Raw genomic sequence first — 27634 nt, forward strand, 5'->3', positions numbered from 1 at the left:
ATAAACATTAACGTTTTAATTTGTATTATTTTTTATATTTTTATATTTTTATTTTTAAAATATTTTTATTTGCCAAATCTAAAACCTAAAAATTTGAAAATCTAAAAATTGGGTAAAAGTAACAGTAATCCGTAATTATTAATTTTAATTTTTTAAAAAATAAAAAATATATAATATCCATAATTTATAGCAAAAACTAAAATCTTCCTGCTTTCGTATTTTCATTTGGAATTTTGAGAATCTAAAATTTGGCTAACCGAGTAAACCCGGGAGAATTCGGATGTTACTTTTTCCCACGATGATTTTGATATATTATACGTTTTTTCCCGACGTCGTATGCAAAAGTTAACGCGGTTTTACCATTTTTCAAACCTTTTTTGCAAAAAAAAATGTGAAAATTCAAATTTCTTAATTTCACCGATTAATAGGTTGCATAACATACAAGAATCTGAAAACATTTTATTTTTTGAATTTTCTATCATTTCTTTTGTATTTTACAAAGCAAAAAAAGACGATCCACAGGGGGGTGAAGGGTGCGTGGGGAGTAAAAAACTAGGAAAAACCTTTAGTCCCGGTTGGGGACTGATACGTCCAAAACGTATCTACTTTCCCGAACACTTTTGCTATTGTTTTGCCTCTAATTTGTGTATTTTGGATACAACTAACACGGACTAACGCTGTTTTCAGCAGAACTGTTCTGCCGTCTCATTTTTGTGCAGAAATCCAACTTTCGGGAAAATCCTCGGAATTTATGCAGAAGGCCCTATTTTCCCAGAATACTGACGGAGCCAGAAGGTCAAGTAAGGTGGAGGCCCGAGGGCCCCACACCATAAGGCGGCGCGGCCTAGGGGGGGCCCGCGCGGCCCTATGGTGTGGCCCCCTCGGCCGGCCTCCGACGCCCTCCTTCGGACTACTTATTGGCCTCGACCTAAAAACGCACAGAGAGAAGTCGAAGTCGCCAGAAACCCTCCAGAACGCCGCCACATCGCGAAACTCCGTCGCGGGAGCCAGAAGTCTCCGTTCTGGCACTCCGTGGGGACGGGGAATTGGAGGAGATCATCGCCATCATCACCGCCAACGCCTCTACATCAACCAGCCATGTTTCCCCCATCCATGTGTGAGTAATTCCCCCGCTGTAGGCCGAAGGGGATGGTAGGGATTGGATGAGATTGGTCATGTAATAGCATAAGATTGTTAGGGCATAGTGCCTAGTGTCCGTAATTGGTACTTTGATGATATTGTTGCAACTTGTTATGCTTAATGCTTGTCACTAGGGCCCGAGTGCCATGATCTCAGATCTGAACATGTTATTGTTTCATCATGATATTCATTGTTTATTGATCTTACCTGCAAGTTGTATACACATGTCACTGTCCGGAACCAATGTCCCCGAAGTGACAAAAATCGGGACAACCGGAGGGAATGGTAGTGATGTGAGGATCACATGTGTTCACGGAGTGTTAATGCTTTGCTCCGGTACTCTATTAAAAGGAGTACCTTAATATCCAGTAGTTTCCCTTGAGGCCCGGCTGCCACCGGCTGGTAGGACAAAAGATGTTGTGCAAGTTTCTCATTGCGAGCACGTACGACTATATATGGAACACATGCCTATTGATTGCTTTGTACTTGGACACCGTTTTATTATTATCTGCAAATGCCCTGCTATGATTGTTACATGAGTTTCTCTCATCCATGCAACGCCCGTTCATCCGTCCCCGTGCCTACAGTATTTTAATCCTGCTGTTTACTAAAATCACTACTGCTGTCTTTGTTACTCTGCTGCTGTTATTTCACTACTGATACTGCTATAAAACTGTTACTACTGATAAACTCTTGCGAGCAAGTCTGTTTCCAGGTGCAGCTGAATTGACAACTCCGCTGTTAAGGCTTCCAAGTGTTCTTTGTCTCCCCTTGTGTCGAATCAATAAATTGGGTTTTACTTCCCTCGAAGACTGTTGCGATCCCCTATACTTGTGGGTCATCAAGACTATTTTCTGGCGCCATTGCCGGGGAGCATAGCTTTATTTGGAAGTTCACTTGGATTGATATTGTTCGCTGCAAATTCTCCATCATGGGTAAACCTCGCGATACTAAGGTCGCCATATTACCATCCACTACAAGAAAAGGTACAACTCTGAGTACCTCTGCTGCTCTTGATTCACCATCTGTGATTGATAAACTTGTTTCACCGCCACATGCTTCACATGCGGGTACTTCTGCTGAATCTGAAAACTCTCATAATATTGATAATATTTCTGCTGTGCTTGATGATAGTGGTTCGTTGGGATCCTTTCTAGATGCTACAATTGCTAGGTCTAGACAAATTGGAAATGCTGAAACTCCTAATGAAAATGCTACTACACCTATTAATTCACCTGAACTTGATTATTTTAGTGATGATCCTGATGAAGATTATGTGGAGCTTAATGATGATTTTATTGAAAAATGCAATGCTACTACTGATGTAAGAAAAATTAAAAAGTTGCTTGCAGAACATGCTGTTAGATATAAACTGTCTCCTGATCCTAAGTTTGCCACATCTCCTATAAACATTAAGGATAAAGATTATGATTTTTCTCTTGATTTATCTCATATAGCTATTGTTGAGAAAACACCCTTTTGTGGTACTGAAAAAGAAAGTGCTGTTGAACACATGATTGAGTTATCTACTCTAACTAGCTTGTTTTCTGATGACGTTAAGAAGCGTACTTACTTTGTTGCTAAAATCTTTCCATTCTCATTAAAGGATGACGCTAAAACTTGGTATAATAGTTTGCCACCTAATTCTATTAAAAGTCCAAAAGAATTGCTTGATGTTTTCTTCCGTAAATACTTTCCTGCTAGTGCTCAACATATTGCTTTGCAGAGAATTTATAATTTTGACCAGGGAGATGGAGAGAAATTGCCTGAGGCTTGGGCGAGATTTTGCTCTCTTATTAGAGCTCGGCCTGATCATGATTTGGAAAAGCATGATTTACTTGATATATTTTATAGTGGACTAACCATTGAGTCTAGGGCATACCTGGATAGTTGTGCTGGTTGTGTTTTCAGGAAAAGAACTCCAGACGACGCTGAAGAATTATTGGCTAAAATAGGCCGGAATCATGATGATTGGTCTACACCTGAACCAACTCCAGCGCCAATATTGAAGAAGAGGGGTTTAATTAAATTGAATGATAAAGATATGAGGGAAGCCAAGAAGTCTCTCAAGGAGAAAGGTATTAAATCTGAAGATGTGAAGAATCTTCCTCCCATAGAAGATATATGTGAGATAATTCCCCCTTCATCCATGATTGAGGTAAATTCTCTTCAGCGCTTTACTAGGGAAGATATTCCGTATTCAAAACCTCCTGCGCAATGCTTAGATGAGTTTGATAATTATATTGTTAAGCAAGAAAATTTTAATATGAGAGTAGAGAATCATCTAATGGAAAATTCTCAAGCTATTAGTGAATTGCATGATATTGTGGAGAGAACCTCCAATGATGTTAAGATGCTTGTTAAACATTTTCATATGGTTCAAACTCAAATTGATCAACTCACTAAAGTGCAAAATGACTTGTTGGGAAATAATGCTAAAGAAAAACATGCTTATGAAGTAACAACTAGAGGTGGTGTCTCTACCCAGGATCCTCTATATCCTGAAGGGCATCCCAAAAGAGTTGAACAAGATTCTCAACGAACTAAAACTAGTGCTCCATCTAAGAAAAAGAAAAAGAAACATAAGAATGTTGTAGAATCCTCTGAACCTGTTAATGATCCTAATAGTATTTCTATTTCTGATGCTGAAACTGAAAGTGGTAATGAACATGATAAAGATAATGATAAGAATGATACTCCTGATAAAGAAGAGGTTGAAGAAGAACCTGAAAAGCATGCTAAAAATAAAAAGTATACTAAAGAAGATTTTATTGCTGAGAAACATGGTAATGAAAGAGAATCTTGGGTGCAAAAGCAAATGCCCTTTCCTGCTAAGAAACTAAAATCAAAGGAAGAAGAACACTATAATAAATTTTGTGATTGGATGAAACCTTTATTCTTGCAAATCCCTTTGACTGATGCTATTAAATTGCCTCCTTATTCAAAGTATATGAAAGATATTGATACTAACAAAAGGAAAATCCCCAATGAGGAAATTTCCACTATGCTTGCTAATTACTCTTTCAATGGCAAAATTCCAAAGAAGTTGGACGACCCAGGTATACCTACTATTCCTTGTTCTATTAAGAATAATTATGTTAAAACTGCTCTATGTGACTTGGGAGCCGGTGTTAGTGTTATGCCTTTTTCTCTTTATAAGAGACTTTACTTAGACAAGTTGATACCTACTGACATATCTTTGCAAATGGCTGATAAATCTACTGTTATTCCTGTTGGTATATGTGAGGATGTTCATGTTCAAGTTACTACTAACTGCTTGATATTAACTGATTTTGTTGTGTTGGAAATGCCTAAAGATGATAATATGTCTATTATTCTTTGGAGACCTTTTCTTAACACCGCAGGGGCTGTTATTGACTGCAATAAAGGGAAGGTTACTTTTAATGTTGATGATAAGGAGCATACCGTCTATTTTCCCAAGAAGATTGATAAAGTATGTGGAGTTAATACTATTTCTAATGTGAGAACTATCAAAGTGGGAACTATTGATTGTCCTATATATGAACCTAAAGAAGAATATCAAACTCTTGTGATTGGATCCATATCAATACAATTCAAGGTAACATGATTGATTTGAGGTTTATTTCTTCTTATGCTATGTAAAATTTATTTGGTGGCAAGACTTGATCAACCTTGTTAACAAATACTTTTTATATGCATAGAGGAGGTAAATAACATCTCTTTCTTCCTCCACTTGCTCTAGTTGCTGTAGCACTTTTAATTTGCAAAGTTCCTTAGTTAATTGGAGATTTCAAAATTTTTCCTGGCCAGTAATAATAAACTTAATACCCAGAAATGTGCATTTTTCAAAGTTTTCAAAAATTCACAAAAATTATACCGTTGGTCCTATTTTTCGACGAGCCACCTGGGAGCACCAGAGGATGACCTGTGGGGCACCACAGGGTGCCACACCACCAGCCGGCGCGGCCAAGGAGGTGGGCGCGCCACCCTGTGGTGTGGGCCCCTCTTTGCCCCACTATTTCATCTCTTTCTCCCAGCATCTTCTCTCTCCCGAAAAAACTCGCACCAGGTTCCTCTCACTCGCGTTTTTGCTCAAGAACTCCAGATTTCTCGATCTCTTTGCTCAGCCCAGATTTCTGTCTGAGATTTGGCACATTTGCTCTTCGGTATGTGACTCCTCCGATTATCCAAGTAGAATTTTGTTTGGTGGAGTATATCTTGAATATTTTGCTGCTGTAGGTAACATGTTTAGTGAGCTTGCATGCTTGTTCTAAGTGGTAGAAACTAGTTTTGATGCATGATTAGTACTCTAGCAAGTTCCTATGGTAGTTTCCCTCAATTATATGTCACCAAATCAAATTTTATATCACTTGTTGAAAATTTCAGAAAAGAGATGAAGAAGTTCAACTTTGGAGAGTTGTTCAAGAAAGGAACAACCAGCACCGGGAGACCTTCTAGGACCGCCACCCAACTTAGGCGATCGTACAATGAGGATATCATCGCGCCTAGCTTCGCGCCCGAAGAGGACAATGGGGCTCCTAATGCTTCATCCTTCCCATGTTATGATTTTCTGACAAATGCAGGGATACTGGATGATTTCTTCACCCTTGTCAACAAGGCGGGCTTAGCCACCTACGTGGGAGATGAAAGGGAGCAATACTACATGCTCACCAAAATCTTCGTCGAGAGCTTCAAGTTCCAAAACACGCAATATGAGCCGACAGTTGCATTCAAGATCTATGGTAATCCTGTTACTATGGAATTGAAAGAATTTTGTCGTGCATTGGATATTGCCCCTGTAGGTACAGCAAGGAGGCTTGATATCGCTGCTATGAAAAGCCATCATTTTGTTACCACTGATTCCACTTTAGATAATATGGTCTATAGAATGTTGTTTGCTGACGGGGATGAGAAAGAAATCCCTATTCCCCAGCCAGGTTTGTTCTGTATTGACAGGCAACCATGGTCGCGCACTAAGGAGGAGGTGGATGAACATGTGAAGATACAAGATTTCCACCAGCAGCATGACTCCGAGGACGCTGAGCCCTCCTACGACTACACCGTCACGTATCCGGGTGCTTCTTCTAGCACATACCCGGAAGATGATCCATCTTCGTCGTACTACGGAGATACTACCTCATGGGGTCGATGGGATTGAACTCCACTTAGGCCAAAAGCCTAAGCTTGGGGGGAGGTATACCGGCATCACTCATTCTTTGCATATTATGGTTGCTGGATACTTGTACATACTTGTTTAGTCTCTTTGAGTGGTTTTCTAATGAGAGGGAGATGATATTTGGGGAAGTGCTGCCTGAAAACAGATTCTGGACTGTTACTAGAAAAATTCGTGCGCACAGCCAGAACGTTATTTTGAGCTGCCAATTTTTGTGCAGGTTTCCCAGGTTGTTATCTAACTTTCATTAGTTGAACACTTTTCAAGCTGAGCAACGTAAGATTTTTGTAAAAATCGATTTCTGTACTGCTGTCAGGTTTTGGCAGATTTCTGCCATCTCGCTTTTCTGTGTTTCTTTTAGTTTTCATTTTCTTGTTCTTGCTTTGTTTCTTTCCTAAAACACAAAAAGACCAAAAATATTTCTGCTGTTTCTCTTCACCATTTGTTTATCTTGGTTTCTTGCATTTGTTTCGCTTTATTTGCTATTGCCAGTTTGCTATAAGAAAACCCAAAAAGATTTTGCTTTGTTTGTTTGTTTCCTTTTGTTCTTGTTCTCAAAATTCGAAAACACCAAAAATATTTGCTGTTCTTCTTTGGTTTTGTAAAGTTCTTTATGAGTTCAATGGTCTTCGGTGGCTGGAGCGTGGTTTTCATTTCATATTATCAAAGCTACACAAGTGAAAGGCAATAATGACGATATTCGACAATCTGATTGTGGTGAGAGGCTGGTATGAACTCTATTTGTTTTCATTTTTGTACATATACTCATCCATGTGAGCATGCTTAGTTGGTACATGTGAGGTATATGTCATTTAAGAAAGTCTAGTAGTTCATGATCTCTCATGTTTAGCTCCAATTTATTAATATGAGTAGCATGTCATGGATGCTTGCTTGTATTGTTTTATTCATAAGTAAGTATGGCATTGTGGTATCCTCCTCTGAATAATTCATTTATATCGACTTGGCACATGCTCACGCATGCATATGACTGAACAAAAAGTCAATTAAGCCTCGATGATCTATATTGCTTCAGAGTTCTTGTATTATTTTTATGCCTCCGTTAATTTATTTTGCCGCAAGCATGATTATGACAGTTATTGCTCTCTTGATTTGTCGCTCCCTAGTCTTTTGCTAGCCTTCACTTGTACTGAGCGGGAACGCTGCTCGTGCTTCCAAACACATGAAAACCAAGTTATTCCAGAGTGTCCACCATAAATACCTATGCATGGCATTTCAAACCATTCCAAGTAAATTCTCATGCGCTACCTTTAAAACCTTCAAAATGCTTCTCAATTTGTGTTTATGTTTCATAGCTCATGAGGAAGTATGTGGTGTTTAGCTTTCAACCTTGTCATTTACTTTTGACGGACTCTCATATGGACTAGTGGCACATCCGCTTATCCAATAATTTTGCAAAAAGAGCTGGCAATGGGATTCCCAGTCCCGAATTAATTAACTTAAATAGACACTCCTCCATGGTATGTGATTGTTGGATGGCACCCGAAGGATTCGGTTAGCCATGGCTTGTGTAAGCAAAGGTTGGGGGGAGTGTCATCATCATAATAAAACTAAAATAAAAAGGCACTCCTTCATGGTATGAGATTGTTGGCAGGCACCCGAGGATTCGGTTAGCCATGGTTTGTGTAAGAAAGGTTGGAAGGAGTGCCACAAAAATATGCAAATAATTCATGGGAGCCGCTCTTGAAAGTCCGGTTGGCAAGGTAGTTAGTGTACCCATTACCATTCGTTGACAACAACAAACACCCCTCAAAATAATTTTACTCCTGATTTCAAAAATGAAAAGCTCTAGCGCATGTTAATCCCTGCTTCCCTCTGCGAAGGGTCAATCTTTTACTTCTATGTTGTGTCTCCATTATTTCTTTGAGCACTATCTTGAGAGCACAACTGTCATTCTTAGTATAATATGCTTGTCTCAAAATATGATTGATTGTGGTATAACTTTGATGCTTTTATCTTTGACAATCACTATTTCTAGTCTTTCTATGAACTCCAGAGGTGCCCGGGCATTTATGTTTTGCCAATCAAATACAGGCAAGCGAGATACCACTTTATCATACTTTCTTATGAACATTGCAATCCTGCTTATATACATGATTCATGATGCTTATTATTAATTGTTGGTACCTCTTCATGATTGACATAGCTGTTAGATGATCTTATTTGCATGTGTCTTATTATGAACTGCTTAAGTATTAGCCATATTATGAGAATATATACATCATATGAGCAAATGTGTTCGTGAAAGTTCTTTTATCGCTCAGTTGTTAACTGAATTGCTTGAGGACAAGCAATAAGCTAAGCTTGGGGGGAGTTGATACGTCCAAAACGTATCTACTTTCCCGAACACTTTTGCTATTGTTTTGCCTCTAATTTGTGTATTTTGGATACAACTAACACGGACTAACGCTGTTTTCAGCAGAATCGTTTCGGTGTCTCGTTTTTGTGCAGAAATCCAACTTTCGGGAAAATCCTCGGAATTTATGCAGAAGGCCCTATTTTCCCAGAATACTGACGGAGCCAGAAGGTCAAGTAAGGTGGAGGCCCGAGGGCCCCACACCATAAGGCGGCGCGGCCTAGGGGGGGCCCGCGCGGCCCTATGGTGTGGCCCCCTCGGCCGGCCTCCGATGCCCTCCTTCGGACTACTTATTGGCCTCGACCTAAAAACGCACGGAGAGAAGTCGAAGTCGCCAGAAACCCTCCAGAACGCCGCCACATCGCGAAACTCCGTCGCGGGAGCCAGAAGTCTCCGTTCTGGCACTCCACCGGGACGGGGAATTGGAGGAGATCATCGCCATCATCACCGCCAACGCCTCTACATCAACCAGCCATGTTTCCCCCATCCATGTGTGAGTAATTCCCCCGCTGTAGGCCGAAGGGGATGGTAGGGATTGGATGAGATTGGTCATGTAATAGCATAAGATTGTTAGGGCATAGTGCCTAGTGTCCGTAATTGGTACTTTGATGATATTGTTGCAACTTGTTATGCTTAATGCTTGTCACTAGGGCCCGAGTGCCATGATCTCAGATCTGAACATGTTATTGTTTCATCATGATATTCATTGTTTATTGATCTTACCTGCAAGTTGTATACACATGTCACTGTCCGGAACCAATGGCCCCGAAGTGACAGAAATCGGGACAACCGGAGGGAATGGTAGTGATGTGAGGATCACATGTGTTCACGGAGTGTTAATGCTTTGCTCCGGTACTCTATTAAAAGGAGTACCTTAATATCCAGTAGTTTCCCTTGAGGCCCGGCTGCCACCGGCTGGTAGGACAAAAGATGTTGTGCAAGTTTCTCATTGCGAGCACGTACGACTATATATGGAACACATGCCTATTGATTGCTTTGTACTTGGACACCGTTTTATTATTATCTGCAAATGCCCTGCTATGATTGTTACATGAGTTTCTCTCATCCATGCAACGCCCGTTCATCCGTCCCCGTGCCTACAGTATTTTAATCCTGCTGTTTACTAAAATCACTACTGCTGTCTTTGTTACTCTGCTGCTGTTATTTCACTACTGCTACTGCTATAAAACTGTTACTACTGATAAACTCTTGCGAGCAAGTCTGTTTCCAGGTGCAGCTGAATTGACAACTCCGCTGTTAAGGCTTCCAAATGTTCTTTGTCTCCCCTTGTGTCGAATCAATAAATTGGGTTTTACTTCCCTCGAAGACTGTTGCGATCCCCTATACTTGTGGGTCATCAGGGACACCAACCGGGACTAAAGAGGCATGCGTCGGCCGCAGCCCACCATAGCCTTTTAGTCCCGGTTGGTGGAGCATTAGTCTCGGTTCACCTGCAGAACCGTGACTAAAGACCCCATTAGTCGCGGTTCGAACATTTTGGAGACTAAAGGGGTCGTATGGAAGGCTTTTTTTCTACTAGTGGGGAGAAAGGCCTCAGGGAGGGTCGAACCCGTTACACTAGTTATTTAGAGCAGAGGAGGGGGATGAGGTAGTACATCTATGAGCCCATAATCTAACATCAGCAATGCACCAATTAACAACTACAGAGAGTCTTTCTTTTACTCCATTGAAGGTTTTTTGCGTTTCGTCTCTTCCAGATGTTCCAAGATATGGCGGTGTTGATTGTTGTTTCTACCTAAGCTAATAATTAGGTAGCTGAGAATTAGAAAATCTCTTAGGCTCCTCCATGTTCTTGAAATAGATTTTTGCCCCGCTTTATAAATAAATCAATAATAATACAACGGGTGCACACACACGAAAAGAGCTGGGAAGCAGCAAAAACATGCCCAACAAAGAAAGAAAAAGATATATACAACTCGGAGATTACACGAACGAAAACGACTAGCGACTAAGCGAGATATTAGCCATCCTCGTAACTTGTCCTGCCCTCACACTTCTTGCCACAGATCCTCGAGCACCAAGCCAGCACCTTCAAGAAGGGACGCGACGTCATGACGCTGCTGCTGCCCGGGCCAGGAAGTTGGTCCTAGGGTTTCCCTGGCACTCAACGGGGAATGGAGAGGGGAAAACCACGACGCCCTCTAAGGAGGAAGGACGACACCTAGGAGCGCCGCCGCGTTGGTGCCGGACACGCCGGCAGGGATTTCTCCCGTTCCTCCCACACACAAACCGTAGGATCTTGGCCAAGAAGCCCCAAAGGCGCCGCCAGGTCCAAACCACTTAGGCCTAGCACTAGCGCACACATGCACGAGCAGGAGGACGCAACACAAGTAGGAAGGCAAGCACGCCATGCGCACCATCCATAGAGCTCGGGCCCATCAGGCCCACAAAGAAGCAACCCCAAACCTAGGCCCGCCTAGCCCGGGTCCGATGCGCACGCTCGGGGACGCCGCCACCACCGACTTACCGCCATCCGACCAACCCCATGTCCGACTGACCCATAGCACGAGCATCGGCACACGGACCTGCCAGATCTAGCTGAACGATGGTCGAGCACCCCACCGCCAAGCGCGCCACCACCAGCCACCTTGCAATCCATGAGAACATTGGCGCGAACCAGTGATGCCTAGGCCATCGTCCCTGACGGGTGAGGCATTACCATCAGATCCGTGCCCGCATGACCTAGATCTGGCCCGCAATGCGCAAAGCCAGCCCCACCATAACGCCTCCCACGCTAGTCACCACGACCCTTGCACCGCCGAGCGCCGGAATCGCCGAGCAAGACCTATGCACGGATGCAGTCTGCCGCCATGGGAAGCAGCAACCACGAGCACCACCACCTGACGCCGCCTCCACCCGCGGGAAGTCGCCCCTGACGCAGCTCACCGGCTGCCGCCACGCCAGGCCATGTCGTCCTCCGCCGAGCTGCACCGCCGCCAAGGAAAGGCCCGCCGCCACCTGCACACCGCGCAGGTTTTGCCCTGGGCGCATGCTGGTAGTGGCCGGGAGGGGAGGAGAGAGGGGGTAGGGTTGGGGGAGCGCTAGGGTTTCCGCCCCAGGTCACGTGGGACCCAGGACCCAGGAAGTCGCCGTGCAGACTACCAAGAGGCTCCTCCATCTAAATATGGCATATGCAAATTAAGGCGTGTGGATCTGCCATTTAACATGAGATTATTTTGTCATCTGTTGCAATCCTTGACTACGTTACGTTGCCATCAAAAAAAATTCGAGAATTCAAGGAGCCAATATTTATTTGGAGTACTTTGAATTTTGTTCCAGCCCTAGCTTCATACTCGTAGATGTGTGATGCAGCCACAGACCGATTTGGAGGATCAGAGGTCACTGTTTGCCCAATCATGATATATCCCCGCACACCCCAGAACGCAATGGGCTTGGCCCATTTAGCGGTACGATGGACAACCTGCTTTCAACAATTCTGTACGTTCTCCCTCGGGAATTTTTTTTCTGTAGGTGTTGTTCCGTTCGCTTTTTTGATTCTTCGTTGCTTTTTCTCACTTCTGTTCACTTTTGATTTGTTTTTTCTGGATGCAGAAATTTTGAACGATTTTCGAATTCCAACAAATTTTTGAATCTGAACTTTTCTCAATATTTAAATAATTTTGAAATCTGAATAATTTTTGAATTTAAATGTTTTGAACAAATTTAGAATTTCAATAAACTTAGAAATCTAAACTTTTTCAAAATTTGTACATTTTTTAAATTTAAACAATTTTTAAATCTGAATATGTTTTTTTTCAAAACTGAACATTTTTTAATCTGAATAATTTTCAATTTGAACAATGTTATATTTGATCAACTTTTAGATTTAAATATTTTTAAAATTCAAACAATTTGAAAATTATTCTTGAACAATTTTTGTTTGAACATTTTTTCAATTTGAACGCTTTCGAATCAAATAGAAAATAGAAAAAGGAAAAAGGTAAACGGAAAAAAAGAAACAGAAAAGAAAAAGGAAAAGATAGAGGGAAAAACCGCCTAACTAGGCTGGCCCATACCGCAAACAGGGTGTGCGGTGCGCGGTAGGTGGCGACCTGGTCAGCATATAGGATTCTCCCCCTAGAACCCCTCTTGGAAATAGACTTTGGTCTCAATAATATAGTAACCACAAGATACAACAAGCATGCTGATGCCACAACACAACCAAGCCAAAAAAAACACATACAAAGAAAAGAGAAAAAGAATGCAGACACTAGCAGATCGAGAAGAACGAGGATGACCCGCAACTGATGCGCTCTCCCGAGAAGTCCTACCATGCTCGTAGCACTCCGAATCACCACATATCAAAACAGCACCATCATCAAGAAAAACTACAATGGCGCCCTAGGGTTTCCCCTTGTACGCGTAAGAGATTAGGTAGGGGTACACCCAACATGAAGTCCTACCCTGGAACTCGTGTGTATAGTCCAAAAATGACAAATTTATCTTTGGAATCACCAATATATATGAGGAGAAAAAAATGGTCTGTACCAGAAAAAGGAAGGACAAGAGAGTTCGATTATCGATTATTGACCCTACAATCGAATTAGGCGTTCAATGGCTTAAGATGGTCCGTGCGCAGGGTATCCGTACAATTGAAGCATAAGCATGAGCCATTTTCACACTGCCCGAAGTGGTAGCCTAATTCGTCCCTGCACCTTTGGATGCAAGATTCCACGGTGATGCAGTTTGGATCGTCCGTAAGATGTGGAGGGCAACTCACACGCCGGCTTGCATCTACGTCTGAACACATTGATTCGGAAAAAGAGTGAGCATATATGGAAATAAAAGGAGGTTTCGTCATAAGATCAAAATACATGATGAAACTACAAATTATGATCCCTTGAATTTACACATAGAAATCTGAGGAAATATGCATACGAGTTACATGAATAATTACCGGAAGACGAAAGGAGGAGCGCTAGTACCCATACGGACATGACGACGCTGGTGATCTTGCAAGCCATCATGATCGGCCGGGAATAGAACGTTTGATTGCGGCTATTCTCAGGCCTGGGAGTAAGGAAGCAATTCACGTCGTGGTATGCGTGCGTATTTATAGGGTTTGGGAACCCTAGGGCCCAAGCGGTACACGTATAGATATCGGCAATGCAGATTTGGTGATAATTAATTTTGTATCAAAAAATTTCCGTGGATCAATTTGGTATCAGCATTACAGCGTGCATAAAATAGCCTTCCTCTAATTGCCACTAAGGGTTTCCGTCAACAACAAAAAAAATTGCCACTAAGGGCCGGCGTGAAAACCCTAGCCCTCCCTCCTTCCCTTGACGGGATAGCGGAAATCTGGTGCCTCCTGGACATGGCGTGCCTTTCTAGCGGGGTATTGCACGGCGGCATTAGATCCTCTTTTCGCGGTTGTTCCTCCCTACGCAATCCGACGGCATCACATGGAGGGTGGACACGATAGAGACGCGAACCGGCGGTATCATCACCCGAGCTGGCTAGGCTTGGCCCGTGCCGCGGTATACCGTGTTCGACATAACCCCTACACAATAGCCCCACGAATGCTTTGAGACTAGCGCCGACTTGAAATAGAGATTATGTCTTGATTCCTCATAGTCGGTGAAACAGTCTTGACGGGTTCCTAAACATCGTGTTTTGAAACTTTGTTGTTTACCATGAAAGTTAGTCATCCAACGGTTATATTCTTCTCTACGTATCCTAGTCGGCTCTGACCAGAGATGATGTCATGGGAATCTTTCCTCATTAGTATGATTGACAGGTTGACGTGACTCTTCACTAGCGTGATCCCACCTTTGCCTCGGGATGGAGTGATATTCGCAGAGCTTCATAGTAAATCGTGTGAGGAAATGAATCGGCGGTTTCAATGTTTGGAGATACATTTTGATTCACTTCTGTTTTCATAGAGGAGAGGTTCCATATAAATAGGAGCAACCATTCCCATTCGCATCGCCACCTTCCAACTGAACCCTAAGAAAACCCTCGTTGCCGCTAGCACCGTCACTTCTCGGTGTGCTGCCTGTTTAGCGTCAGCGGCTCCGACATAGGTCAACGCATGTCACTCGAGCGCCCGACCCCAAAGTACCTCCTCAAATTGACCACTAGCAGGCCAGAGCGCCACCGATAGTGACAAGGACCTAATCCCAACTTCAACTACACCGAAAGGGACCACGGATGGGGAGTCCAAGACTATGTCGTTGTTGTGTGGAGAGGAGAGAGAGGTGCTAGAGATATTCGAGGCAATCCTCCATGAGTTAGAAGACGATGAGGAGGAGGATGATGCCTCCAGCCAGGCTGGGTGGAAAATGACTTGGCGCTACTCCGAGATGAAGGCGGATGATCTTCAAAACATGGAGGTGGAGGGTGTCGGGGTCTTGAGTAACCGGTTACCCATAGGAGTAGAAACTCAATCTAGTAGCCATCTAAGGAAAATGCGCTCTTAAATCGACAAGGACTAAGACAAGAGTCCAATTCCGGATAAACTTCTTTGGACCGGTTGGCAAGGTGTGCTAGATGCGAACGAGAAATGCACAATGTCTAGAAGTCCATACCCCTGATAGGACACGTGACATGTATACCGATCGATCTAAACAAACGACCCACTGTCCGGGTCAAGTTTACTCCATGCGTGGGGAGGAACCGACTTACCTGCCGGATTACATCATAGCCTCTCGGGCGCATTACTAGGGCCATAGGCCCATGCCGTATGCCTCGTAAGTCCGCTGATAAGGAGAAGGGTATGATGCGATTTGTACAAAGAATTCATAAAGAACAAAAAAGGTAGATCTAATCTACAAGAGCCAATATCTAATCTACAAGGTGTAAAACACCAAGAGGGAGAGCGCGCATATACAAACCTTTATAGATAGAAAGTGGAAATGTTCGTTAGAACGTGGTTGGTTTTGTCATACTTTCTTCGTGATCCAATCTGCTCAAGCAGTGCACAAAAGGAAACCTTGAAGAAGTGCACACATACATCTTGATGTCGTCTCCTTCTTGATGCAGTAAGACAAGGTGGAGAATCAGATGATATCAACTCTGGCAGCACGACAAGATGATGGTGGATGTATGGTGGATTTTGTGCAAGGCTTCACATATGTAATGTCTCGGGGAGGAGAAGGGGTGGCTAGGGTTTGGGGATCTGGTAGTCGATGTCCCATCTCCATTCCTCTCTTTATATAGGATGGGTGCGGCCAGGTCTACGTCGCCAGCGCACAAAGGGAGGTGGTGGTAAGAAAACTTCCCCCAAGTTTAGTGGCCCCTAGGATTTCCCCTTATGGGCTGGCCAGCTGGGCCTTGGGGCATGGTGCACCTAGACCACGTGGGCCTTTCTGCACTCCATCGGTCCATGTGTCCCTCCTCAGGATAGTGGACGCACTAGTGGGCCCTCCGGAACCCTTTAGAGACCCACCAATACAATACCGGTGAATTCTCGAACTTTTTTGAAACCTAAATTAACTATATGAAATTTTATTTCCAGACCATTCAGAAGCTCATCACGGTATCCTGGATCCAATATGAGACTATATATATCTCTACTATATAAAAATGAGGAACTGGTTCTGTTTCCTCCGGTCCAAAGTTTCGTCCTACATATTTTTTCTGACCATTTTACCCTTCCACCAAAACATCAGCCAATGCATCGGCGCACCAGATTATTACTTTCCATCACCGCACCGGATTATTACTTTCCATCACCGCACCTTCACAAGGAATCAGGAAACAAGAATCATCACACCGCACCAGATTACAGAGATTACATTCCATCACATGTTCAAAAAAAAAGAGATTACATTCCTTCACCGCACAGCCATAAAAACGTTTTCTTTCCCATGTAACCAAACAAGATTCTATTTCCCGCGTGTGCTTTAAGGTATGGCAAGCCTCGTGAAGTCACGAGCAGCCTCCTGAATTTACGCGCTGCCTCATTGCACAGTCCGATCAACACCTCCGATTGTAGCCAGGATCGCCGCCAGGATCGCCGCCTCCGAGTTTCGTCCGCCACCTGCCGCCCAACGCCCACGCCTGCTGCTCCTGAAGCCACGCACCGCTTACGGTCACCGCCTACAGTCGCCGCCTCCGAGTTTCGCCTGCTGAACGCGCCCGCCGTCGCATCAGCTCGTTGCCATCATCGTACAGGAACCTTCACGCCATTGTTTCTCGCCATAGCTCCAGCATTCCAGGTATTGTTTGATGCGGCAGTAAGTCAAATCACCTTAACTGAAAAAATGGCATTGTCAGGATAAATCATATCCAGTTGAGCTTTCGTAGCATAGGTACGGCCATTAGTTGACTATACCTTTGACAGGATCGCCGCCTCCGAGTTTCATCCGCCGCCTCCGAGTTTCGTCCGCCGCCTGCCGCCCGGCGCCCATGCCTGCTGCTCCTGAAGTCACGCACCGCTTACGGTCACCGCCTACGGTCGCCGCCTCCGAGTTTCGCCCGCTGAACGCGCCCGCCGTCGCATCAGCTCGTTGCCATCATCGTACAGGAACCTTCACGCCATTGTTTCTCGCCATAGCTCCAGCATTCCAGGTATTGTTTGACGCGGCAGTAAGTCAAATGACCTTAACTGAAAAAATGGCATTGTCAGGATAAATCATATCCAGTTGAGCTTTCGTAGCATAGGTACGGCCATTAGTTGTCTATACCTTTGACAGAATGCAAGAAAATCCATTAGACGAGCAGAAACTTAACTACAGGGTCCCTGGTCGCTGATCTATTAGTAGGGTATCAAGTAGCTTATCTGTCTATCTGGTGCAGAGAAAAATTAATTGAATTGCTTTTTCTCAAGTAGCTTATCAAACTCAGAAGAATCAACCACAGGGTACAATTAACTCCTGAGTACATTCAGGAGACTCCCGCTGGAGTGCTTTTGCCTTTTTTGTGCATTATTTTTTAAGTGCTCTACCTTTTGACGGAAAGGAAATGACAGGTCAGTGGAGTGAGGGCTTCAGAGGGCACTCTCATGCACATGGTTGGACTCACATTATGGCAAAACTGATTTATCCATTCTTCATGAAATAACACAAGACCTTTTTCAATACCAACTACTGGATACGTTATGTAGTTACCCTAATTCAAATAAATGGATTCCCAATTATTAGACGAACAGAAACTTAACTTTTCCGGTAAACAAATTTAATCCTATGCAATGCAGCAACACTATTTTTTAATTTAATTCTACTATTGTGCAGCAACCGATTGACTTATGTAACACACCTTATGTTGGTTCGAGTACATCCTTCATTTAATGAACTGAAAATAATCCTACCATTCCAAGCATTAAATCAAAATCAGTAAAAAAAGAATAAAAAGCAAAGCATATCGGTAAGGAGTTAGGGCTTTGAGACACTTACTCTCTTGGTCAGCAAGCCTCCGCAGCTTCTCTTGCACGGGAGCGTCAGGTCCAGGCGGGTCGGGCGGTTGCGGTTGCTGCTGCTTGGTAGCGGTGGTAATCCCCTTTTCCCCCGCTTCCTTGGCGGCATCGCCTTCAAGGGAAGATCCTGGGAAGAGAAATCTGTGGAAAGAACAGAAAAACAAACATACTAATATGAGCCTACTGTTCAAATTATATCCAAATCTGAGCACTTTTGAAATGGTAAAATGACATATCAATTTGCTGCCCAGAAATTTTGAACCGCCCAGACAAATATGAACAAAATACAGAAATGGTGCTACTGGAAACATTCCTTAACACAATATGTCCTTGGTAAAATATTCGGAGAGATACAAATATAGCTTGGCAGATTGGCAGATTGCAATTACATGTTAAGGATTCCAAAACACATGTACTTCTTTCTCTGAGTCCTGGTTTTTTTAATTAAAATATTTTTGTTTTCAAGCACTGTATTTCACCCAATATTACTGCATTGACATGCAATTAACTGTGTGGTCTGGTCTAAAATAGTTCACTCCTGCGAGACACCAATGTGAAGTTTTATCAATCACAGTCCCTTCAAACTCCATCAAGAACCTACACTCTGTAGTTTTACTTAGCTACAGCTAAAGCTAAATCTGACCTTGAGTATATGTTTGATTACAGGCCAAACATATGACATTTCAGTAAACCAACAGAGCTAGCTGAAAATACTGAAAATACTGAACCATCTGTTCTACTCTACCTCCGGTAGTCAAATAGCTTGCTAATCTGCAGTCACATGTAGAAAGCTTCACTAAAATTTTATGTACCGGAATTAAATTGTACATATTTCTTAGTGTATATACTCCCCTTAATACCATTTTATATGTCTATTTCCAGAGTTTATATGAGTGTCATAGAATGAACTCTGCACATGATATAACTTCACGAACTCAATGCCCTCTTTTACTAAATAGAATGTGTGGTCAACTCAATACCTTCTTTTACTAAATAGAATGTATGGTCAGCTAGCGAGAAGTAACGATGTTCAGCAACCCGCTTCTATGTACATGTATGTACTGGAGGGTTGCCGTCCAACTTTTCTTCCCCACTACTTCTCTGGGTTGCTCCATTGCTGAACCATCTGTTCTACTCTACCTCCGGTAGTCAAATAGCTTGCTAATCTGCAATCACAGGTAGAAAGCTTCACTAAAATTTTATGTACCGGAATTAAATTGTACATATTTCTTAGTGTATATACTCCCCTTAATACCAGTTTATATGTTTATTTCCAGAGTTTATATGAGTGTCGTAGAATGAACTCTGCACATGATATAACTTCATGAACTCAATGCCCTCTTTTACTAAATAGAATGTGTGGTCAACTCAATACCTTCTTTTACTAAATAGAATGTATGGTCAGCTAGCGAGAAGTAACGATGTTCAGCAACCCGCTTCTATGTACATGTATGTACTGGAGGGTTGCCGTCCAACTTTTCTTCCCCACTACTTCTCTGGGTTGCTCCCGAGCGCAGCTGGCTGTAGCTGGCACCTTCAGCCAAGGGAACTGCCACTGAATGGGTTGAATTCCTGCTGAAGCCCCTGCACACATCGCATCCTGCAATCTAGGGGAGTCCGTCGTCGCCGTGGTAGAGAATTGAGATTTGTTCGCTTGAGTAGTAGCAGAGACCATTTTCTAGATCAGTTCCATTTTGGTTCTTGGGCGGTTCTTTTTTTTCCAGCTCGTGCATGAGTTTTTTGTTCAACCGATGTATTGCAAGACATGTATAAAATTTGCAGATTTATAAACAGGAACAACCTCCATGTTCTTTATGTAGTTGCATTCTCCTAAGTATTTTCTATTTACTATCGTAACATTCTTGATGGCTCACACATATGCACAATAATATTGTCTTGTTATTACGTTCGGTATTATGTGCATTGAGATAAAATTTGAGGACCCTTGCCAATTTTAACATTGCAGATGGATTCGCCGACATGATCAAGTGAACGTACTCCTTTCAAAGATTTGTCCAACATCCTCAACACAAGTAAAAAACTATGTTATATTTTTTGTAAGTGATTCAATATATTAGGTGTCATCGATAACAGTAATGGAGGGGAACCTACGGATGCCAAAGAACGCAATAGACAACATGCTCGATGAAGATATGCAGAAATGGATAAAGATAAGAAAGATGAGATGCTTAGGAAGCGTCGTGAATCCTATCAACAAAAGAAAGCTAAGCTACAATGCACACCTTCTGTTACATGCACATCAGAGTCACATGGAGGTCCATCTGCACTCTCTCAACTACAAATCATGGCCGCTGTTAAAGATGCAATTTAGCTCCATACAAGTATTTGCATTTGACAAAAGTACAATGCTAAATCCCACCATTGCACAGTTCATGTCTATAATGCAACTAATCCACATGAATGCAACAATCTACTAATTCTTCTCTAATGTAGCTAATCCACATGATCTTTGGATGTAACTAGGAGACAACGCTACGAACAAGAAAAATGTGGACCCTGGTGAAGATCAAGCATACCAAATGCATACAGCTCATATTTCATCTCAAGGGCAAGAAAGCATAGTCAATGGTACGAAGACAGCTAATTTTGTAAGAAAATTAATGCAACTATCTATTAATTCATGGATGTTGTAGCTAATCCACATGATCTTTGGATTTAACCAGGATACACAGCTACAAACAAGGAAAATGTGGACTCTGGTGAAACTCAAGCATATCAAATGCATACAGCTCATGTGTCATCTCAAGAGCAACAAAGCATCGTCACTGGTATAAAGGCAGCCGATTTTCAAATAAAATTAATGCAGTTATCTACTAATTCATGCCTGATATAGATACATTCCTTGTATTTTTTGATGTGTAGAAACTGTTGATGGACCCACATCAATCAGCATTCAAACAACACCCATATGTACAAATGATTTGAAGAGGCAACGAAGCAGGGAACGAAATGCAGAGATGCATAGCACGGAAAGGGAAGAATCACAAAAAAGGGAACATGAGCGGAAAAGGAAACGATATGCACAAATGAATGCCAATGAGAAAAATGAAGTACTAGCAAAAAAACATGTTTCCTATCAACAAAAAATAAAATTAGCTGGTAAGGAAATACTTTCATGTTTCCCTGTTGCTTCTAGCCACTGGATTTCTTAGTGATGATGTTTTCAAAGCTAAGTGCTCAAATTTTTATATAATGTCATGTTTTCAGATCAAATTGAAGCAAAACGTGCAAGGGAAAGGCTCCGTTATGCCGATATGACTCCTGAACAAAAGTCTTCTAAGAAGGCTCTCAGAGACTCACGACGCAACAGTCTGAGCAAAGAATCCAACGCCATGGAAAACCCATGTTGGACCCCTGAACTGGTTTTTCATATCCCTGGTCCTCAAGGTTACATACCCACATGTGATTGGCATATCCCTGATTTCAGCGGAACCCCAATTTATATCGAACCTACTACAGAGCAAATCTCAAGGGAGATGACCCCTAACATGGAAGTTAGTAATATATCACGGAGAAAACATGTAACATCTGGAGAAAGGCATGCGTTGCTAGGTCTACGAAATGAAGCATTCTATGCAAATTGTAAGAAGCATGTGGTTGCATCAGCGGATCAAAATCCATCTATAACCATGGAAGATGGTACAGAGACGCCAACGCAATCAACCATTCTTAACTATGGTAATTTTCATCTCTTCATTTTTCTTTTTCTCCAGTTAAGTCGTTAACGATTCTAACGCCCATACTTTCATTTGGTGTTCGTAGAAACTACGCTGCCGACACCTCCAATGCCGCAGATTGTTCAAAAAAATCAAACACAATTACCAGCCAATGATGACGGTAAGAATTCACCATGTATTCATTACATGCCTATTTGAAACATGCTCAAGCGGCTACTATTTATAACTTATTTCTATGTGTTGTTTTCCTAACAAGTGCAACAGCTGACACCTATACTTTAATGCTATGTACACAGATACTACGCCTCCAACATACGAGATTGTTCAGCAACTTCAAACACAGTCACCAGCCAATGGTATATGTTTTCCCATATTCATTAATATATATTTGAAATATGTTGTCAATGATAGATAGTTATACTTCAGGTGAGGATGAGGGTGTCATATTGGAAGAAGACTCCGAAGATGAGGAAGGATACATGTTTGCCGGACAAGGTAATTTGATCATGTTACATGCCATATTGTGCACACATTGCACATAATATTATGACTAATGTTTTTATCCATCATTTCAGAACATGATGCCGATGAGGATGTGGAAACAGATGAGATCAATGATGGCTCTGCTTCGGTTCCAAACGTCCCAGATCCATATGACATGGTGTACAACAAAATGCCAATTGAAACACACATTCTCAAGTCTGTTGACGACTGCATACATAAACATTGTGGTGCAAAAAGGTTCGAGCATGAGCCACCAGGGTTTTGCTGTCGTAATGGGCAGATCAAGCTAGCCAACACGGTTACACCACCCGAGCTCGAGAGGCTTTGGACGAGTCAAGACCCTGATGCTAGGCATTTCCGTGATAACATAAGGTTTTTCAATGGACATTTCTCGTTCACCTCACTATACTGCAACCTTGATGGCGATACCACTAACACATCAAAGCATCCTATCTACACTTTTCGTGCTCATGGCCAAATGTACCACAACATAAGGTCATTTGGCAGAATAGATGGTCTACAAGGAAGTCACCTGGAGCTCTACTTCTTTGATGACGACCCCAATTTAGAACACAGATATCGTAGCTGCTGCAAAGAGCAATGCACAAAAGACAAAGAAGTAATCACAGATGAAATACATAGGCATATTATAAATGGAAACAGAGCATTGGGATCGCCAAATTCAAGTTAATTCGCATGTAAATAAAGAAGTATGATCAAATATTTTTCATCAGAAGTCTTTCAATGCCAACATAATAACCAAAATTAAATATAGCATATTTTTTGGTAAATTGGCAAAAGGAATGTCAACCAGATCAACTAAATATTCGTGTCTCCTGAATTTTCTCAATATGATGATTCATATAAAGGCATGGATATCTTAGCATTTTTGAAACTGTCAAAATGATAATCCAATCTTTGCTATTTTGTGTTCCTGATTTTTCTCAAGATGATCGCGCCATATAAAGGCATGGATCTCTTAGCTCCGTGCTACATGGACATTGGAAAAAGGAATTCGACGAAATCAATTAAATATTTCTGTTACCTAATTTTTCTCACGTTGATGCGTTATTGAAAGGCAGACAAGGATCTTATACCTAATACTCTTGATCAGGGGAAAAAGGCACATTAGCGCCAAACCAACAAATGAATTTTCGGCTTCCCGCCTGTGGCCATAAATCTGCTCCCCTATATATTGTACCCAGTAGGCCATGTTTTCCCTTCATTATTCATCCTTCATTTTGCAGACTACAGTCCATAGCGAGCTGCAGGCTCAGCACTGCCCCTGGCAACCATGGTTATCCCATATAACCCGAGAAAAACTAGGAGAGTCATGGCACCACTGCCCGGCGATGTCATGCCTTCTTTGGCAATCCCCAGGTAAAATATTTGCATTTATATGCAACTACTACTTCCGTACATCTCACATTTTTATAGCCTATTTTCCTGACCATTCAACCATGCAGGCATGTAACATTCGATGATGTCGAGCACGCGCACATCCAACCAGGAGGCTGTGAGACAACAGCCAAGGTTTTATATACACACGTAAAACAAACGAGGAGAAGCGGACGGTTTTTCTGTGCCATACTAGCGGACACTAGAGTAAGCAATTTTGCACGGTCATCTCTCGTATCTCTTGGCAACTATATGAGACATGACTTGGCTATATTTTCTAGGGGACGAAAATGGAGGCGTTCGCTTACGAAGAGTTTGTAGATCGCTTCAATAACGAGCTACAAATTGGAACGGTATATTTTTTAAAGAATTTGTGGTTTGAGCTAGCGGGACTGCCATTACCCACCGCCTTAGCCATACCGTCAAATTTTATTATCATTTTACGTGGGCGAACTGAGATACACCTACCTATGGCACACATAAGTGTCCCTCGCCTACCGATGCAGTTCATGGATTTTAGGATAGTTTATGGCCTTGGGAACAGAATGCTCGCAGGTACTTGGAATTTTATCACTGTTTTCGTACCACTAAACTGCCATGTTTGTGACCTGGTTATGTGATTATTTTTCTAGATGTTATTGGACTGGTGGTGTATGTCAGCAAGTTCATGTACATTCAATCATATTATCAGAAGACTCCGTGCCTAGACGTCGCAGTTATGAACATTAGGTATCAATTTTGCCAAATTGTTGTTGTACTTCTTATTATTTATGTGCTGAGATGAGATTGTTTTACTCGCCAGGGGAGAAATAATTTTTGTCCGTGTATGGGACCGACACGTGGGGCGTCACATAGGACGTTGGAGACTAGCGGAGCGCGAGAAGTGGACTTTAGATGCCACACTGTTGACAATGAAAAGGACGGAAGGTGATGTGCTGGTGTAGTTACTTAAATCCTATTGTATTCTTTATCTAATTGTAAATATTACAGGAGGTTTGTCAACAACCTATGAGAGCGAGATAGTTTTCCGGCCACAAAGTCAGTCTGCCTACGCATTAGAAGCATCCCGTGCAATGTTCGTCGCATCTGCGGGGGCACTATCACGCCATGTCAAAGAGGCCGTCGAATTATGGACCAGGGTTGCAAAGAATGACAATCTTCATGTCAGCACACTATAGAGGAGATGACCATTCTCTTCACTATCAATGGGATTAAGAACTTAGATTTGTTATCAATGCAGGCTTTTTTTATTGCATCAATAAGTATATTTATTGCTTGGAATAAACAAGTAGTTTAAATATTTATATTTTTTGATGTGTGTATTGCCATGATCTTGAACTATAATGTATATAATCAGAAAACAATCAGAGATATGAAAACAAGAATGGCAGAACCCGAGTTGGAAAAATAAAGGAAGTACCATACAAAGTATAAAGTTGCAATATGAATGGAAGAATGGAAAATGACAGTTGTTCCATCATAAGTAAGAAATTACCTGAAGATAAATACTGGTATTTTGGCTTTTCATTGCGTACTCATGGTAAACAGAAGACACTGTTGGAACAGTTACCTACACAAATCAAAGTTTTATCTGAATATACAACAAATGTAAGCTCACTGTCTTTTGGGGAGCTCATACAGATAAGTGAAAGAATAGAAACAAAATTACTTGAAGTTGAAACCATGCTTGGTGCGTTCGCAGTCAATGCATTGGCTACCTATGCGGTTTCCTGTGCATCTTCCAGAAATAAAATGCAACTGAAACACAAGGTAAGTTTTTATCAGCAAACAATATTTATACATCTTAATTCAAGAAATGTAATAATCAAGAAATGTCCATGAGAAGCAATTCAGACATGATTTTAGGTAATACCAGACAGCGGTTTAGGCAAACTGCTCCTGTTCTCTTCTTTACTTGCGGGCTAACCACTTGAACATGGTCTTGGGCCTCACAGTTTTTGTTAGCGGCTAGAGGGTATACCGGTTTAGGAAGCTGGGAAAAAGCGCATTCATAAGCCTCTGTCAGGTGTTGGTTGCAGCTGCCCGGCAGCAGCGTATGGAATTACCGGATGAAAACTCGCTTTTGTATTAGCTGACCAGATCGTCGTCAGAAGCTGAACCAAGCAATAAAATTCAGCATACAAATCAATTCAGGTACAATTAGTGCAGAACACTTGTCAACTTATGGTTAATTTTATATGCTGAAAATAATTCACTTTCATTGACGCAATTGCATCTTTGGTATGAAAAACAATAATACATGTGAGTTGTGTCATCTTTGGTAAACAAATTTTCCATTGAACCATATGTACAGAATACATCTATGATTAAAAATGCTAGAATTTATGTCTTGTAGCTATGTGATTGGTATTGAACTTATGCCACATAGAAACGACATAGCCAGTATCTAGACGAATAAGGAGATTTCATACAAAATGGAGCATATTCCCTCAATTTGAAGAGGGGGCAGAGATACATTGTGGAATGCTTAAACTTGGCATGCTAATTTCCTTATTTCCTTAACAAAAAAGTTCACAAAAAAGTCTCAAAATTTCCTAACAAAAAGCATATGTGCAGGAAATATTTGTGATCGCCTACCAAATACCAATCATGTACCAATATAAATAGGAAATATTTGCGATCACCTACCAAATACCAATCATGTACCAATATAAATAGGCATTACCTATTATTCATCTGGCTGATCAATCTTCCCGAGCGGCATCAATCCAACAGCACGGCGCTATCACGAATCATCATCGCCAACAAGGTATGAACTGAGGCACAACACCGCCCGCGCTCCCTCGAATCCTTTTGGAACCCTGGGATCTTCAACGGCACCTCGCCAGCGGTGAACCATGGCTCATCCCTGCAGGCGCGGGGGAGGACCGGTCCGTCGCGAGGCAGCCGGCGGCCGCGCGAGGGAGCTGGGGGGCGGTGGTGCGCGAGCGAAGCTGGGGTCGGCGGCCACGCGAGGGATCCGGTCGCAGGGACGCGCGAGGGAGTGGGGGGCGGGGCCGCGCGAGGGAGCCGGGGGCAGGGGCGCGCGACGGATCAGAGGAGCGGGGGAGGGCGAGCAAAACTCAGGCGGCGGCTGCGCGAGGGAGCCGGTGGCAGGGGCACGCGAGGGAAGCTGGGGGCCAGCGGCGGCAAGGCGAGGGAAGCTGGGGGCCGGCGGCGGCAAGGCGAGGGAAGCTAGGGGCCGGCCGCCGCGTCTGTAGCCGGCAGCGAGAAAAAGAAGAAGACAGGAAAGGGTGGTTCGGTTCGCACCTGTTGCTGGACCACCGTTTCTAGGAGAGAAAATACAGGCAGGTTCAGATTCCCTCTTAATTAGTAGCAGGTTTGTCTCTGATACAACCGTGGCGACGACGTGAATATTTGCACGCGAAACGCAAACCATTTCAGCTAATGGCTAATTACAACTCACGACAGGACTAGCGTATGCTCTGTTTTCCTTTTCAACAGCAAGGTGTTGTTATTCTGTTTGCTGATTCAGTGTAGTAATATGTTTTCTTCAGTTACCTTCAGTTACAATTAGGGCATCTCCAGCGGCGCGACGCAAACGGACGTTGTGAACGACCGTTTGCGTCCGCGCGGCCCGGAAATGTGTCTGGCACCACCTCCAGCGGGCGACAGATCGTGTCTGGAGCTTCCGCGGCGACGCAAACGCGACGCAAATATGCGCCAGGTTTGCGTCTCCGCGGACGCTACGCGGTCGCGCAAAGCGTCCGCTTGCTTCCCCACGGGCCCGCCTGGCAGCGACCCAGGTTCGATCAGCCTCGAATTCACAGCAAGCGCGTGAATGTCAACCGCCGGTGTGGCAACCGCGCCGATCAACCCGCCAACCGCCGCAATGGAGCGCCGAACCGCCGCGGAAGAACAACCGGCGGCCTCTTCATTATACGCGCCGCCGTTAATCCCCGCAGATTATAACCCATGCGTCTACGGTAATTCAAAGCGAACCGCTTCATTCTTCCTCTTCTTCT

The 27634-nt window shown here is 42.9% G+C and overlaps 1 long non-coding RNA gene across 10 annotated transcripts; it reads right to left on the reverse strand.

The window, feature by feature from the left end:
- Positions 1–16384: 16384 nt before the first annotated feature.
- Positions 16385–26936, reverse strand: LOC127291825 (uncharacterized). Of its 10 annotated transcripts, none has more exons than XR_007844760.2 (10): positions 26335–26936; positions 25522–25762; positions 25318–25406; positions 25144–25218; positions 22783–22838; positions 19029–19214; positions 18029–18189; positions 17321–17423; positions 16969–17241; positions 16385–16889 (listed from the first exon to the last, which is right to left on the reverse strand). It is a non-coding gene; the product is annotated as an uncharacterized lncRNA (long non-coding RNA). The 10 variants fall into 10 exon arrangements; XR_007844761.2 differs by lacking the exon at positions 17321–17423 and adding an exon at positions 17892–17939 and having other exon boundaries at positions 26335–26935; XR_007844763.2 differs by lacking the exon at positions 17321–17423 and having other exon boundaries at positions 25522–25641; positions 26335–26933.
- Between the last annotated feature and the right edge of the window lie 698 nt (positions 26937–27634).

Source organism: Lolium perenne, chromosome 4, assembly GCF_019359855.2.
Source record: "Lolium perenne isolate Kyuss_39 chromosome 4, Kyuss_2.0, whole genome shotgun sequence".
In the NCBI taxonomy this organism is placed as follows: domain Eukaryota; kingdom Viridiplantae; phylum Streptophyta; class Magnoliopsida; order Poales; family Poaceae; genus Lolium; species Lolium perenne.